An 18211-nucleotide genomic window follows, 5' to 3' on the forward strand; every position below is an offset into this window, starting at 1 on the left:
TCAGTTGGTCACGGGGTTTCTGTGTGCCATGTTTGGTCCAGGTCCATCATCAGTGGAGGTCACAGTTTCTCTGGTTGCGGGTGAACTACAACTCCCAGAAAGGAAGATCAGTTCCCTCCAAACCCTTCCAGTAATCAAATTTTGGCATATCAGGCATGTGTGCCAAGTTTGCACCACATCCATCAGTGTTTGGGTTCACAGTGCTCTCTCTATGTAAGTGAACTACAACTCCCCCAAATCAAGGTGAATTTTCCCCAAAGACCTCCAGTATATTTTGCGGTAATGGGGGCTTTGTGTGCCACATTTGGTCCATCTTTAGTGGAATTCAAGAGTGCTCACTGATTGCAGGTGAATTTCTCTCGGCTCTACCAAGGAATCATTGCACTTACTCTGAGCCCAAACCTAGCTTCAATTTGTTGACCAGCCAGGGTATGATGTTCTTATGATGTTAACTGAGCACTTTTAGAATCCCAGAAGCACTTTAACAGAACTTTAAGATCCTCTGCACACTGCACTTCCTTGAAATCTGATAGATCACCTGTCACATCCAGCACTTTTAATCTGTACCCATTACTTGGCCCGGCCCTGTTTTTATTGTGTTATGCTGTATTGTTTTGTTGTTTTTACTGTTATTGCTTTAATGTTTTTGATTTGCTTTGAATTGTATTGTTATGCTATTGTGTTGTTGAGGCCTTGGCCTTTGTAAGCCGCATCGAGTCCTTCGGGAGATGCTAGCGGGATACAAATAAAGTTTAATAATAATAATAATAATTGATTTTAATATTTTTATTATTTGTTGTTATTGACTGTATTTTACTGTGTTTGTTTTAATCTGTAATCCTTGGGTTTGTCCCTTTGCAAGGTGCCCTGAGTTCCTTCAGGAAGAGGGAGGAGGGGTATAAACATAAAGTAGTAGTAGTAGTTGTTGTTATTATCATTATTTCCTTTGTTTCCCCAGCTTAACATTTGTTGCATTGCTTATGAAGGACATGTTGCTGCAACTCAACACTGAGAGTCTGCTATTCTCTGGTCTCCCTTCACCATTCTACCAATAGTGGTTCTGCTTTAAAAAAAAAAAACCTAGACAGGCTGGATTGATGCAAAATGACTTTGTAAAGGGGTGTTGTCAGGTGGTTTGGTAACAGAGATATCCAAGCATTTCCTTTTATGACAAGTGATTTTTACATATATGTTGAATTAGTTCTTTTAGCTTTTAAAGTCATCAACTGAATGTGGGATTTCTAAATGCGCATTATGATTTGAATTTCTGCAGCTACATTAATGGCATACATTTCTAATATGCATCCAGAGACATTTGGAATATACAGCTATGACCAGATTACTGCTTCCAAATTAATCCTCTCCTCACTCGGTCCTTTGCACAAGGCACTCTTTAAGATAGAAATAAGAAAAATGGTTTTTGATGCAGCACAAGAGCCTCCAGTCCCGTGAAAGGGGATTTGGGAGAAACAGGGAACCCTTATTACACAACAAGAAGTGTTCCTCCATTGCTAACAAAACATAGTTTTTATGCAACACATACACACAAAACGGGCAGCAGCTGTTACCCCCCAATCAAAATAGATATACCGTACATTTTTATAATGCATACCTCACTGAACAAATACAAAGGCTGAAAAATGAAGAGCAAATGTTCCCAAGTTTAATAGCTATTGAAAACATGTCAATCACTGCTTGTATTAATCACAAATCATTGTAAAATAAGAAAATGAGGTAAAGCATTCATTTTTTACTACATACCGTTTAGCTAACTTGCTAAATTTCTGTAGTTTAAATATCACGCAGCCTTTTTGAAAAGTTCACGTGAATGCTTAAGATATGTATATCTCTTAATTGAGAATTCTTAAATTCTGATTTATAACGATATCATGCTTTAGCATAAACAGCAAGCAGAAGAATCATAGAGTTGGAATAGACCACAAGGGTCACCCAGTCCAACACACTGCCATGCAGGAATACAAATTCAAAGCACACCTGACAGATGGCCATCCAACCTCTGCTTATATTCAAACTCAAAGATCCAGAAGCATCATGTTGCTACTTGCCTCGTTCATCAATAGAGTCAGCCTTCCACATGTGCGGATCTGACTTTTGCAGATATGATTATTCATGGATTTGATTAAAATGTTCTCCCTAGAAATCTCTAGATCCACCAGTATGATTTAGCGGAAACTGGCCATAGAGTCAATGCTGGAGAAAGTAGGTATCTCTAGAGAGGTGTTCTCTCAGGTAAAAAATAGCAAACCGCAGAAATTGGGCTCTATGGGCCAATGGAATACTCCATCACACACAGACAAGTCTACGTAGGGACTATCAAACGCAGTGCCAAAACACGAATCAAAGAATATGAAAAGCACTACAGATTAATTCAACCAGAGAAGTCAGCCACGGCAGAGCACTTCATGAACCAACCTGGATGCAGCACATTTATTTGAGAACACATAAATGCTGGACTGCACTAACAACCACCATGTCAGACTACACAGAGAAGACATTCAAATCCATAAGTACATGGACAAATTCAACAGAAAGGAGGAAACTATGAAAATGAACAAAATCTAGCTACCAGTTTTAAACAACTCTAAAATCAGGACAGTAAATAAAGAACAAGACTAAAAAATAGGAAACAATCAGGGGCAGCTAACATCTTCCAACAAAGGATGCCATCAGGAAGGAAGCAGACAGGCTTTGAAGCTGCAAGGCTATTCAATGCTAATCAAACTGGGCAGTTGTAACATTCACACTTGCCTCAAGCAGACAAGAGTTCTTTTTCCCACCCGGGACATTCCACAGATATGCAGTATAAAGTTCACTTGCCTAGTTTGCAACAGACCTCACAACCTTTGAGAATGCCTGCCATAGATGTGGGCGAAACGTTAAGAAAGAATGCTTCTGGAACATGGCCACACAGCCCGGAAAACACACAGCAACCCAGCAATTTTATAATTTTGTGATGATTTTGTTCTCGCAAATGTGGAGAACTGACCATAAACTCATTAAGGTTGACACACACACATATAAATGCTTATGTAGCATTCTCATACACTAGATGTGACTTGTAGAGCCTTAACCAAAACTATATTTTGATTATTCCTGGACTTACATCCAATTTCTAATCTCAACTAAATCAAACTCGCATGGGATAAAAACAAGTCTTTTACAATTCAGCTATTTATTTAAAGCATTTATATTTCACCCTTATTGCCCCGAAGGGGACTCAGGGTGGAGCACAACATATAAATGGCAAACATTCAATGCCAGGACATAACTATACACATACATAAACATTGAAATCACTTATCTCAATGTTAAATCAATTTAGTCAATGGGTGTTCTCTAGCTGGAATTGGCAACTGAATTAAGGCTTCACAATTTATTCCATCAATATCTGGCTTCTTCAATGGATGCTACCATAGATTACTTATATAGTTTTATGCATATGGACAGTAGGAACGATCTCATCTGGAACAGTTTCAGTGTCAAAAATTAGTTTCATCAAATCCTGTTGAGAAACAATATTAAAACAATCTGTACACAAGGCACATACACTGAAAGCTTCATTATTTCTGTTGATGTAAGAAAATTCTAATTTTAAAATTAAATAACCAGCCTCTCTAAGCAAGTAGAAATGGAGACACCACACATTTTCTTCTTCTCCACTACAGTGATGCCTCATGCCTCTGGATCCCAAAATAGTTTTAAACGGGTAAAGTTAAACAATAACAGACATCGCGTTGCTCCATCCAAGAAGCTGATGGTGCAAACATGACATCTTTCAAAACTTGCGCTAGTTGCAGCAAGAGTTGTAGTTTGGCTGTTCCCTCAGAACTGTTAATGAGGACAAAGCTGAAGAACTGGGACACTCAAATAAAGCTGAGGAATGCCTTCGGCAACCTGACACCAAGAAAGGTCTAAAGTTCATCTGGAAAGAATAAAAAGTGACAATACAAAGTAACACTCTTGAATTAGTTATTGAAGACTGCCTTTTGAAGTTGAAAGCATGTTTTATACTCGACTATACATATGAAGCATAATCGATGCTAGTGAGACTTTTCATATGGTACTGGAGCAAAACTATATTTTTAAACCATTTTCATCTAATTTATTGCTAAATTGTGATATTTCAAAACAATGTATGCTCTACAAAAAGAATCATATGATATGTTTTATATTCTTAAGCCTTTAGCAAGCTATGAATAATGAATAGCAAATCCCTTGTTTTCTGTCATCAGCTTTATCTTGCTATTGACAGTAGCGACTGCAGAAAGCTAAATAAAACCATTGACACAAGGATCTTAGTTCTTGCCAGATTTTCCATTTTCTTGTATTGAATAAAACATTACCTTGATCCTAGTACAGAATCAGGTCGCAACTAAGACAGCAACCAAAATAGAAACAGCTGGCTAGGTCAAACAAAGCATAGTCTCTGAAAGCTCAACCCTCAAGTACTTGCTACCTCTGCAACAAAACAAACAAAACAAAAACAGACATCAAGGTGCATTAATATATATTTTCCAACTCTTATGCCATAAAATCATTGAAGCAGGTCTATCATTACAGCCTTCAAAATATGATTGTCCTTTGTCATTCTGTGTGCAATACATCACAAGGACATCTGCTAGAAGGTGCTTCATTTTACACAATATAAAGCTATTGTATTAGTACATAAAACTGGCATTCTGAAGGCATAGATAATGTTCCTAGCTACCATTAGAAGTGACATTCCTTAGACTCCATGGGCTATTAAAGTGCTGGAAGACAAAACTCTCACACAACTATGTTTTGAAAATGTTCTATTATGCAATGTCCTTTCTTTTTCAGACAGGTTTGGATTTATTTATTTTTTGTCGTGTCAGGAGCAAGTTGCTTCTGGTGTGAGAGAATTGGCCGTCTGCAAGGACGTTGCCCAGGGGACGCCTGGATGATTTGATGGTTTTATTATCCTTGTGGGAAGCTTCTCTCATGTCCCCGCATGAAGAGCTGGAGCTGATAGAGGGAGCACATCCGCCTCTCCCCGGATTCGAACCTGCGACCTGTCGGTCTTCAGTCCTGCCGGCACAGGGGTTTAACACACTGCGCCACCGGGGGCTCCTAGGTTTGGACTGAAATGTCAAAATCTTGGTTAACCATTCATCTTTCATGTCATAACATTCTAATATTGGCATGTTTTGTTTATTCTGTACATGAAGGCTATTACTTTACGTCCTAGGTCTTGAGAGAGAGAAACGTTTTTAAAAAGTTAGTTGCCAAATTCTTCTACTGTAGTAGCCAATGTGTCCTAAGATAAACGTTTTCCCTTGACATTAAGTCTAGTCGTGTCTGACTCTGGGGGATGGTGTTCATCTCCATTTCTAAGTCAAAGAGCCAGCGTTGTCCATAGATGCCTCCAAGGTCATGTGGCTGGCATGACTGCAAGGAGCGCCATTACCTTCCTGTATCTTTTATATATATATATACACACACACACACACACACACACACACACGGGCCAGAGAGGAGAATATGGTGCATGAAAATGCCTCTAGGAGTTCCTCGACAATACGCAAGGAGCTACAAAAACATAACAGCAATAGAAATATATATATATAGCAAAGTGTAAAGAAGAAAGACAAATGTGCTGGAAGGGAAAAAGGAAAAGAGAGGGGAAAAAATGAGAATATAGCCTTTAACTTCCAATCTTCTTTCTTGTGGGTTTATTTTCATTACAATCATTTATTTCCTTTAATTATCTCGGCTTCTCTGATTTCTTTTTTTCTCATTGGTTTTTCTTTTTCTTTTTTTCTCATTTTCATTACAGTCATTTATTTCCTTTAATTATCTCGGCTTCTCTGATTTCTTTTTTCTCAGTGGTTTAACCTGCTGCGCCACTGGAGGCTTCTCAATGTGTCCTAGATTACTCATATACCACATTCCAGTTGTTTTGTTGTTTTTACTAGTCTATTGAATTTTTCTGTCTTTTTCTTTTTGTAGATATTCCATCATTGGGTTCCAGTCTGTTTATTGTTCCATATTCTTTGATGTTTTGTCATTAAGTATGTCAGTCCATCCATATTCCTTATATCTAGGACTTTGGTCATCCACTGTTTAATCAATGGTATTTCTTTTACTCTCCAATTCCTCACATATACTATTCTTGCTGCTACAATTAAACGATATAGGAGTATTTATTTTTGTCTACTTTTTTTTAATCTGTTATTCCCAGGAAGTGGGTTTCTGCTTTCATTTCTATATTTATATTTAGTATCTTCTTGGATTCTTTATGTATTTCTTTCCAGTATTCTCTTGCTCTTTTGCACAACCGCCACATGTGATAGAATGTACCTTCGGTACCTACTGATTTACTCACATTTGCATGTTTTCTAATTGCGATGTTGGCAGAAGCTAGGGCTAACAGCGTGAGCTCCCCGGATTCGAACCACTGACCCTTCAGTCAGCAAGTTCAGCAGCTCAGCAATTTAACCTACTGTGCCACTGAGGGCTTCCCACTGTGCCACTGAGGGCTTCCCACTGAGGGCTTCCCACATTCCAGTTTGTAGACATACCCTAACTATGATGTTTCTGCAAATATTTAGTGAAGCTAAAGAAAGGGCTCTCCAAAACTCCTTAATCTTGATTGCTGTGTTATCTTAATCTTTCCCAAATATAGCCTTTAAAAGTAATCCATGGAGTTAATGTAATATTGTCTTTCCAGTTTTATAAGGGAATAGAAAATACTAGATGAGCAACACATGAAAGCCTTTCATATAGCATATAATGAAAGTTTTAAAACAATGTGGTGGTACCCAGAACTATACAGCAAGCATGCCCTTTTCCCCAAATATGAAACAGAGCTGCCTATTTCCTACACGTCACAACATTCATGGAAACCACAAAATGCAACCTTGATGAATATCCTAATTCTTTTCCCCACAGATCCAGGTCAAAACCACACAAATCCACAGGGAAAAACCCCTGAGTACACACATCAGCTCTTGAGCTTTTCCACAGCTATCACAATTACACAACCTTACATAGAGTCGTATGCTGTTAAATAAAGAACTGTTGATAAAAAAAACGCTTTCACAGCCTGCCAGATTATTTAGAGGAGATGGTGTTTGAATTTTCATACTTCCTGTAAGGTTGCAATATTAACCTGTTTGTACTTTGACTGCCAACTAAATTCCAAGGGCAACTTGTTTTAACTAGAAACAAGACTGGTCTTTAAAAAGAAGGAAAGGACATTCTACAGAAATTTGAGAAAGTATGACAACACTGTAATTTTTAAAAAGCCAGTAAAATCCACAGAACTGAAATTAAACATTTCAGATCCATTACCTTTAGCTTTCTTACAAAGTAGCATGACAAATCTTTTGGACTCCAGCAATAGTTTGTATGGGCAACAATCCCAAATCTCAAATAGGGCTGTTATGGGGCATCCTTAAACAATCAGTAGAAGAATACTTCCAACAAATTATTACTGAGAATATTTAATTATAGTTGGCATATGTGTCCTTTGTGAACTTGCAAAACTCCTGCTGTATACAAGGTGTGTTTTCAGCAGTTACTTAAGTACTTAATCTTAGTTCTATTTAAAGACTCCAGAAAGCTTTCTTATCATATTGTGCCACTAGGCTAGAATTTTGTGCCTTGTCATTCTCTGCCATGTGCATAACTAAACAGTTACTTCACATGGACTGTAGATATCAGAATGTTCACTCTTGTTAATAGCTTCACAAGGAAATCGAGGGAGAGGACATCATTTTTCAAATCTTAAAAATAAAACTCTGGGAAGATTTCCTTTTTGAACAAAGAACCCCAATACTACCCCTTGTGGAGCTTCACTTGTTTTTCTGTCTACATAAAAAGCTTAGGGTATTTGGCTCTTTTTCACAAGCTGTAATTATTTATTGTAATTGCAAAATTACTGTTCTAGTAAGGTTTGTGTGTCCATGACTGTCAGAATTGCTTCTATTTAACAAACTGGGTGGCGATGATTCTCCTGCCTCAGTACCCTGGCACACCCTCACTCAAATCTCTTTTTTCCGGTAGTGTTTGGCTGCAATGGATAAGAGAAAGAAGACAGGAGAAATCTGCACTGAATTAGCACAATTTTGCATTTAATCCAGAGAAACTATCAAAAGAACTTCCAGCGCCTACAGCACCGGGCTAACATAGCAGTTTAAACTGCCTGCTATAGAAGAACCTGCCGACCTGAAGGATGGGGGTTCAAGCCTGTGTTGGGGTAAGCTCCTGCCATCAGTCCAGCTTCTGCTCACTTAGCAGTTTGAAAACAACAATGAAAGTACTGTAGATAAATAGGTACCGCTTTGACAGGGAGGAAAAAGGATCCCTGAAAAACATGCCGGCAAAAATCTGACCAGGACAGAAATCCATGGTCGACAGGCTCCTCAGCGTGGAAAATTAAACAACAGCATCTCCCCATGGCTGAGTCAAGCACACCTGGATGCCGGAAATAAAAAGGGAGAAGCCTTGCCTTTGTTTAAATAATGTCTGCCTGTCTCGGTAAATTGTATAACGGCATTGAATATTTGCCATATATGTCCCTGTAATCAGCTTTGAGTCCCTAGGGAGAGGTAGAGCAGAATATAAATAAAGTATATTATTATTATTATTATTATTATTATTATTATTATTATTATTATTAAAATGGCCCTTCACTGTACAAAGCCCCTTTACTGAGCATGAAGAAGACCAAAGATGAGTTTCAAACAAGGTCCATGGTAAGAATCTGATCATCAGTATAGGGTATTTTAACTACATAAATAACTTAATACAATTATAGAAATGTATCAGCTTAATTTAAGTGTGCATATGTTTCAGTTGAAATGTATTTATATATTTATTTATTTCACAGTTTTCTATACCGAGCTTCTCAACCTCATTGAGGGACTCAGCCCGGTTTCCAGCCATAAAAAACATATACACTCATTAAAATATCATATATCACAATTACAAAAACAACTTTAAAAACACGATATATAAAACTACAGTGGTCAGTCGTCCTATTAAGATGGATCTACATCAACTTCCATCCAGGGTCCTATGGTGTTGTCTCTGAAACAACTACAGCAATATATTTATCTCTATTATTACAGTTTTAACTGAGATACACACACATACACACCATCTTTATTTACTATTCTATATTTTGACAGAAATTAACATAGCCATACCATGCCTATTCCTAAAGTTAGAAATATATAGCACGCCACAAATGGATTCTCATGTGAATCTACTAAAGATTGAGGGATTTTTTTCTAATAATAATAATAATAATAATAATAATGGTGGCAATAATAGTAATAACACAAATTATTTACTACCCGTTTCTCTTGATGGCTTGAGGTGGGGTACAACAAAGTCAAAACATATTAATATAAAATACATACAATAAAGTACAAAGATAAAAACACACAATTATTTTTTAAAATGTAAGAGTACAAAATTAACATATAAAAGCAATGCAATGTAAATTCATGAATGACTGGGTAGGCATGCCAGACAAGATGGGTAGTCAATTGGGATTTAAATCCCAATAGCTTGTTTACTCTCAGATCTCTTCCAGTAAGTCATTCCACAGTTGCGGGGCAGCTAATGAAAAGATCCTCTGGGTGACAGTTGTCAGTTGGGTTCTGGTTGGTTGGAGTAAGCATCCCGCAGAGGACTTCTGTGTCCTAAGGGGCCATGGATTGTGCAGGAGAAGACAATCCTGTAAGTAACCTGAACCCAAACCATGTATTCCTTTAAAGATCAAAACCAACACTTTGTACTCTGCCCAAAAACTAACTGGTAACCAGTGGAGTTTCTTTAATATGATATAATACAATATTATACATAACATATAAAATTTTGCATAAATGGGCCAATTCTACAAAGATATTACACACTTCTGTGTTTAACTTACAAGTGAGAACCTTGAAGTGCAACAAGACATTTTTCCTAAATATGTTTATATGCAGTTAAGTGTTACCTACACATCAGACAAAGGCAAAATAATGCATTATCTTTTAAAAGCTAGCTTGGTGCTTCTTTTATAAAGAGAGACTCTCACATGAAAAATTGTATTCCTCTAATATACCACAATGCCTAATTTAAATAGAACATTGTAAGACTACTCTTATCAATAGATGGCATGTTCCAAGACATACACCTCCACTTCCTATGGATAGCTGAAACCACCTATGGTACTGGGCCCATATGTTCAGACCACAGTTGACCACTTTACCCATTGAAGGGGGCATCAACTCAATACTTCCTGTAGCTGAGAGGGCTCTTCCCCCCAACTCATCTGTTACTGATCCACTCTCAACTTTCCTCTTGCTACTTCCTTGGATTCTTGAAGGTGTGAGTTAACTTCCAGCCCAAGCATAGTTGTACTGAAGAACCAAGAAATGCTTACACACACTTCCAGGAATGGTGATCACAGGCAAGGGCAACTACAAAAAATTGAACCCATGGATAAGGAGATCTTACTGTAATCACATATATTTCTTTGCCTCCATTTATCCTTTCTTCCATTTCCTTTGTGGCCTAGCTACCATAATGATACTAGATTACATCTGACCTTGGAAACTAGACAAGGTTAGCTCTAGTTAGTATTCAGATGGGTAACTGCCAATGAATATCAAGTGCTGTAGATTAAAACTGGAACCACCTCCAAGCATTTCTTGCCTAAGAAAATCTTATGAAATGTATGGGGTTGCCACTTGCCATTAAGTTGGCAGGCAACTTGAACATACACACACACACACACATCCTTCGCCTTTCTCTGTTGTGTCTCTTGCTCTCCTTTTCTTATTCTAAGCCCTTGTTTCCTGTTTCCCTTCAAAAACAAACCTAGATAATGCTTCTCATCTTCTGAAACATGGTTGTACATGCATTATATAATAATAATAATAATAATATCATGCTTTTATCTCTTAAAATCCATTGTATACAGATATTAAAAGAAAATTAAACATACAACTAAAATTATTTAAAATACTTTAAAAACAGTTAAAATATCCAAACATCCTACATCATCCTCAGCTCACTCTATATCAGGCATCCTCAAGTTCCGACTCTCCAGTCTCCAGTTCCCAGAAGCCACACCCAGCTCGTCCAATGGTTAGGAATTCTGGGAGTTGGAGGCCCAAACCTCTGGAGGGCCAGAGTTTGAGAATTTCTGTTCTTTATAATAAAATAAACACTATCTCTATTTCCTACATGCAGACTGTGAGTACAACTGTTTATGTAGTCAAAAGGGCTTGGGCCACATCAGTTAGCGAGTTTGAAGTAATTTTTTTTAAAAAAATTATTAGGGGGGAAAAGTGAACCCAAGAACTGTTCAATGAGGAATAAACATATTCAGTGACCCCTAGTTGCTGAGTGCTTGAGGTAGGGGAGATGAAAAACCTAAAAGGAGAGGAAACGGAGTGGCAGGAACCCTGAACAGAAGCATTTTGTACAGCAAAAATCTGTTGCAGGTTTCCCTGCACATTTAAAGTGCAATGTGGGGTCTTAAAAGAGAATTTGACCCATTATACTCCTGCTGGTTCAACCAACTCAATATGAACACAACATTAGATCCCAGCTATTGACACCATCAATTCAACAGCAATCTTTAGAGGATCCTCTGAAGATGCCAGTGACAGATACAGGTGAAACATCAGGAGAAAATGCTGCTAGAACATGGCCATACAGTCCTGAAACCACACAACATCCCAACTCTAGAGTCCTTAAACTGAAATGTTTACACTGATGATCAAGAAGCTTACAGATCACCGATAATCTCTAAGCTCCCTTGAGTCCTAGACTGGGCAAAAAGTAAATTACTAATAACAACAACACTATTTAAAGAATGACTGCACACTTCTCAGTAAAGAGAATTTACCAACTGAAACAAGCACCATAGCCCAAAATTTCCCATAACCACCTATTTGATCACTAATAGTAGGCCCTGAAGACAAGTGACATATAACCTTAAACTCCAAGTACATTCACATGAGCCCAGCTGTGGTATGTATGAACTTAGGACACAAGAGAGCAACTTTAAAGGCCAGCGCCTTAGACTGGACTTGTGGTGCATCTGCACTGTAGCATTAATCCTGTTTGACACCACTTTGGACCACTTTAACTGCTGTGGCCCAATGTTATAGAATTGTAGTAGCTGTAGTTTGGCACTCTTTGGTAGAGAAGGCTAAAGACCTGTAAAACTACAAATCCCATGATTCTATAGCACTGAGCTGTGGCAGCTAAAATGGTGTCATGCTGCATTAATTATACAGAAGGAACCTTGGAAACAAACTGACAGCTAATTCAGTTATTTTAATATTGATGAGACATGTTCTCAGTGAATTGTTTTAGTGCACTTTGTCAGTTATAATTTCTAAACAGTTTTCAAGGACAGCCCCATATATAGTACATTGTAATAGAGTGATCTGTGTGGCCTAGATAACAAATTATCATTTCAGTAATCTGTAGATGAGATGGTTTTTATTCCAGTATGCTTTTAAAAACAACTTCTTTCACATAAACATGCTTGATTATAATACTATTTTACATTTCTCTCACTGAAAGATGCAAACACTTCAAAATCAAGCACAATTTGTTACATTAACACACACACACACACATTTGTAGACCTGGAAACCTAACATCTAGAAATAACATCACAAAGTTAATTCTTGAGTGCATAACCTTTTGCATTAAGGAAATACGAGTTCAACTCTTGGGTTTTGATACAATTAAACACTCTGCCCGCAAACAGCAGAGCATCTCAATGGAATTTTACTTGGCATTATTTTCACAATTACTTGTGAAATAAATTCATTTATGTATTATTTTAAGGTCTCTACATTGGTTCCAAGCAATATACAGCATTAAAGTATGAGTCATGGTTACCCGTCATTAAAATTCATTGGATACACACAGAAAAAAAAATCAGCTTGAAAATGTGTTTACTACACTTTTAACTATAAGGATTAATATGAGTGCCAAGAGGGCATCACCTTGCGGCAATAATGAGTTATTTTTAAATTTTTGCTACCAACATGATGCAAAGCATCAAACGCATAAATAAGATTAGTTCCAACATCTTTTTCAAAACAGGAAGTTCTTTGTAACCTAGCATCAGCATTCCCTTAGAGATATCATACCATATGAGATCCAAAGTACACATTCCAGTGACACCTTTATTAGGTCAACCCAAAGGTGCAAAATACATTATACTGTACTAGTTTTAAACTCTACTACTTTTTCATCAGGCTGGGGAAGGAAAGTGTTATAGCTAGAAGTCCGCCTCTTGCTTGGTGTGTTTGTTTATACATGTATGTGCCTTTACATTGCTTATCAACTTGTTTGAAGTGGTCTTAAGGGACGGTCAATGCAGACTAAAAAATTAAGCCACCCTCCCTCACTGCTTGAGGTGACTAAGAACGAAGGCAATAAAAGAAATGCAATAAAAAGTTCATTTTCTATTGGCAGCAACAAAGCACCTTCGTTTGAGAACTAGGTTTGTTTGCAAGGCCCAGGGGTCACTTCGTAGGCAGAACAAAGTGAGTCTCTCAGGAAGCCTCTATACCAAGGGTTCTCAAACTTTTTCAGCCGCAGAGCCCCAAGATATGTTTAAATATTATATTTTACATTATATATAATGTATATATATATATTAGGCATGAGCTGGACCAGTGGCCAGCATGCTGCAAACAAGTATATAGGGAAGGGAGGGAAGGGAAGTGACAGGGAAGTGAATGAGGTGGTGCAACCACAGAGCCCCTGAGTGCATCTCACGGAACCCCAAGAACTCTGCATAGCACAGTTTGAGAACTGCTGCTCTATACGAGAAGCTTGGCCTCTCACTGAACATCGACAAAACCAAAGTGCACTTCAAGCAGTCACCAGCCAATCCCTCTGCAATGACACTAAACAAATTAATAGTGTAACATTAGAAAATGCTGACCATTTCAGTTACTTTGGAAGCCACCTCTCCACAAAAGTCAACATTGACACTGAAATATAACACTGCCTGAGCTCTGTGAGTGCAGCATTTTTCTGAATGAAACAGAGAGTGTTTGAGGATCGGGACATCTGTAGAGATACCAAGGTGCTTGTTTATAAACTATTGTCCTCTCAACCCTGTTACATGCCTGCAAAACATGGACTGTCTACAGGTGTCACACTCAACACCAGTACTGCCTCCAAAAAATCCTGCAAGTCTCTTGGGAAGACAGGCAGATAAATGTCAGTGTGCTAGAAGAAGCTAAGACCACCAGCACTGAAGCAACGCTCCTACACCATCAACTCTGCTGGATTGGCCATGTTGTCCAAATGCCCGATCATCATCTCCCAAAGCAGTTATTATACTCCCTACTCAAGAGCAGAAAACGGAATGATGGTGGATGGGAAAGGAGATTTAAAGATGGGCTAAAAGCTAACCTTAAAAACTGTGGCATAGTCATCGAGAACTGGGAAGCTCTGGCCATTGAGCACTCTTAACTAAAGGTCAGCTGTGACCAGGAATTAGAAGAGGCATGGATGGAGGGAGAAAGGGAGAAACGTTCCAAGAGGAAGGCGTGTCAAGCCAACCCTGACCAGGACCACCTTCCACCTGGAAACCGATGTCCTCACCGTGGAAGAAGATGTGGATCAAGAATAGGGCTTCATACTACGTATCCACCGCGAAGACACTACACTTGGAAGGCCATCATATTCGGATAACAAGGGATCACCTAAGTAAGAAGCTCTATACTGTCAGGTCTGTAGGCCTTGTAACAACAAAGCAGGTCAAGAGAAAGCATATTGAAATATATCCTTAGCAAGAAATTCCACAGCTTTCTGTAAGAATGTCCAAGCACAAATCCAAAGCCAGAAATTAGTCTCATTTGTGTTCTTTCATTTCAAGCAAGCATGTCTCATATTTTTTTCATTTCTAGCATCATTACTCACTTCAACAGATAACTTCCCATACTTATCTCAGTACCATAATAGGAAACACATTTTAAAATCTAATCAAAATCTAACGGGCTGTTTTTGGTAATATTACCAACAGTTGGAATGGAAAAAATGAACAGTGACGTCTGAGATACACAAAAATCACACAAGGCATGCTAATTTATGAAATTATAGAAAGCACATAACCCTTTATGATATACAATGGACAGAATGAAAGTAAGAGGGAAGATTTACTTGGATCTCCTACAAACTTAGTACTGCAACTATCAAGTTAAGTACCATATATAATCAGCTCATATACAAGTCAAAGCTGGATTTGAGGGTCAAAATCATGGATTTTAATTTGACATGTGGCTAAGTCAAGGGTCATTTCATGGAAAGAGAAAAACACATGTACTGCCCCTGGTAGCTAGCCACCCCTAGCCATGATTATCAGATGGAATCTCCTTTGCCATCTGACATGTGAAGCTTTACAGCTTCACATGTCAGTGGGCAAAGCAGTGGGAAAGCAGGAATAGTGGGCAAAACAGTTTGCAACTTGCAAGGACAAGCATCGAGATTGTTGTGTGCAACTTGGACAAGTGACTGCTTGAATTTTGGACAGCTACTGCCAGATGTAGCAGAAAGATATTACATTAAATGAACCATGCTCTGACCCAAGGTAACAGTGTCATGTGTTCCTAAATTTCAGTGTTAGAAATATTTAAGGTTGAGACTGAGATTTAGCAAGCTTAATTTATCACCATATGCACATACTGTTCATCATTCATATGTATTAATTCCATTCCTTAATCGCTTGAAAATTATATATCTGTAACAAAGTAGATTACCTATGGATCTCAACTTTATCATTCAATTCTTGGGCTTTGGAGTGTTTAATAAAGAAGCACAGCCCATATTTCAGAGGTTTCTGTGGCTCATTATGGCTCTGAATTAGTATTTGTACAAAAGAAAATATCTTGGGGAAAATTCACCTTGAAAACCAGAACAAAACATTTTAAAGATCTTTAAAGATGTAATAAATAAAATCAAGATTAAACAAGCCGTACACATGAAAATGGATTGAGGAAAGAATAGCTATTACCACACCCTGATATAGCATGGTGTCCATGACATAGAGTTATAAATCAGAAAGCCTTTGGATTAAATCTCAACTCTGAAATAAACTCTTTTATTTATGCATGCTTATTCAGAAGTACATTCCATTGTGTTCAATGGGCTTAACTCCCTGCTTTAAGCGAACCACTTTTCCTCAGCCTGCACTATTCATCTGATCCAGAGATAAAAATAACTTTGTAAAAGTTTATGGAAATGACAAGATAATATACACGACATTTTTCATCACTTTCAAGTGTTCTATAAATGTAACAGATAAAATTTAACACCACTGCTTAATTTGTTATGAGCATCACTCAAATGCAAATTATAGTGCAATTCTATATATATATCTACTTAGAAAACAGCTCAACTATGCCAAAAATATCCCCCAGGAAAACAGATGCAGATGCTCTGTTTTGTTGCATGTACTTTTAAGTTTCTTTGATAATTCCTAATTTTCATCATGAATATCCTGTCCCAAACTAAAGCAAGATGGTAGAAACCATCCAATACACATCATTTCCTTGCTTATTTGCTAAATACCTGTTGCTTCTTTTTAAAAGTACTCTTGCTTTACATCGGCAATTATTTATCTAAAACTTCTCTTATTTCCTATGCCTAAGTTTATTTTTTAATTATAATTCTACATTATCTGTATTTTATTGTTACCCATTTATTCTGACAATAAGGGAAGAACATACATTTAATACGACAAAGTTCTTACAAATTTCAGGCGTTCTGCATTATAACCAGCATCACTTTAAAATATATGACATGAGTCAATACAATTCTGCTGTCCTGTAACTTCTTATTACTACCTTTCTAACATAGCTTAATGACAAGTAAGCTCAACATCTTTGGTTTTAAACAAAAACAAAAAAGAATCAATTTCCATCAGGTGGGACCATTCAATTGTTACACTTTTAGTAGCACACTAAAAATCAATTCAACTATCTCACCCCACAAAAAAGTCTTCCTTAGGTTCCCAACAGTCCGAACATGAGTGTTTTATTTTCCCTTGCTAAACTAATGTAAGATTAATTTCTTGTTTCTCTCCTGTGGCCAAGCAGGAAACAAACATGAACTCAGAACATGAGCTTCCAAACACAACCTGAACTCTCTTGAGTAGAGAACTTTCAGCCTAGGAAGAAATCAGTGCTGATGGATAGCCACAAAAGCAAAGAAAAAGCACAACAATAGCACCCATATTCTCTTTCAGTGGTTGTTTGCCATTATTAATAAAAGATCTGAGTTACTAAAATAAATATGTGTGCGTTGACATAAACAGTTATTTAAGGCAGAATTCAAAGTCATAGCAATATAAATCTGGAATATCAATATCAATAAGGATGTTGTCACACTTTTGAGACTGAAAGAAGTTGATAGTGTGTGCTTTCTTATACTTAACACTACTTCATCATCTGATAAAGTTGACTTAAGTCTATGAAAGCCTATGCTACCAACTTTGTTCCCTCAGTTAGTGTCTAAGGTACAACAAGATCCTTTTTCATACTGATATTTTAGGCTGCACACAGTTTCCCAGGAGTTAAAGCAGGCATTGGCAAACTTTGGCCCTCCAGGTGTTTTGACTTTAACTCCCACAATTTCTAACAGTTGGTAGGCTGTTAGGAATTATGGGAGTTGAAGTCCAAAACACCTGGAGGGCTGAAGTTTGCCCATGCTTGAGTTAAAGCCTCACTGAACACAAGCTGAGTGAAGCATAGGGTTATGAACAACCGTTCAGCTGCATGGTAATAACTATTCAAACACACAGTCCTGTTAGACTGAAATATCAGCGTGCAAAGGGATTGTGCAGCACCTTAGACTAAGGGAAAAAACAAATTTGGTGTAATAAGCTTAACTATCTAAATCATAGAACTATGGTAATGCAGTTTCATACCATTTTTAACTGCCATACGTCAATGATATAGAATTCTGGGATTTGTAGTTCAACGAGGCACCAGCACTCTTTTGTAGAGAAGGCTATGTATGTGTCAAGCTGTATTGATTCTACAGTGTAGATGCATCCAGAATCTACATTTTGCATCTGAGGAAGTAGACCTAGACTTTGAAAGTTTACAGTACTTTGGTCTCTCCATTAGTCTTTTAAAGTGCCACAAGTTCCCATTGCATAATCGATGTTCAAGGGCATACCGGTTGA

At 37.6% G+C, this 18211-nt stretch overlaps 1 protein-coding gene across 1 annotated transcript in view; it reads right to left on the reverse strand.

Annotated features, from left to right (window-relative positions):
* Positions 1-18211, reverse strand: part of MARCHF5 (membrane associated ring-CH-type finger 5) — a 42081-nt gene that overhangs the window by 17276 nt on the left and 6594 nt on the right. The gene's annotated exons all lie outside the window — the stretch shown is intronic.

This window comes from Anolis sagrei, chromosome 3, assembly GCF_037176765.1.
Source record: "Anolis sagrei isolate rAnoSag1 chromosome 3, rAnoSag1.mat, whole genome shotgun sequence".
NCBI classification, from domain to species: domain Eukaryota; kingdom Metazoa; phylum Chordata; class Lepidosauria; order Squamata; family Dactyloidae; genus Anolis; species Anolis sagrei.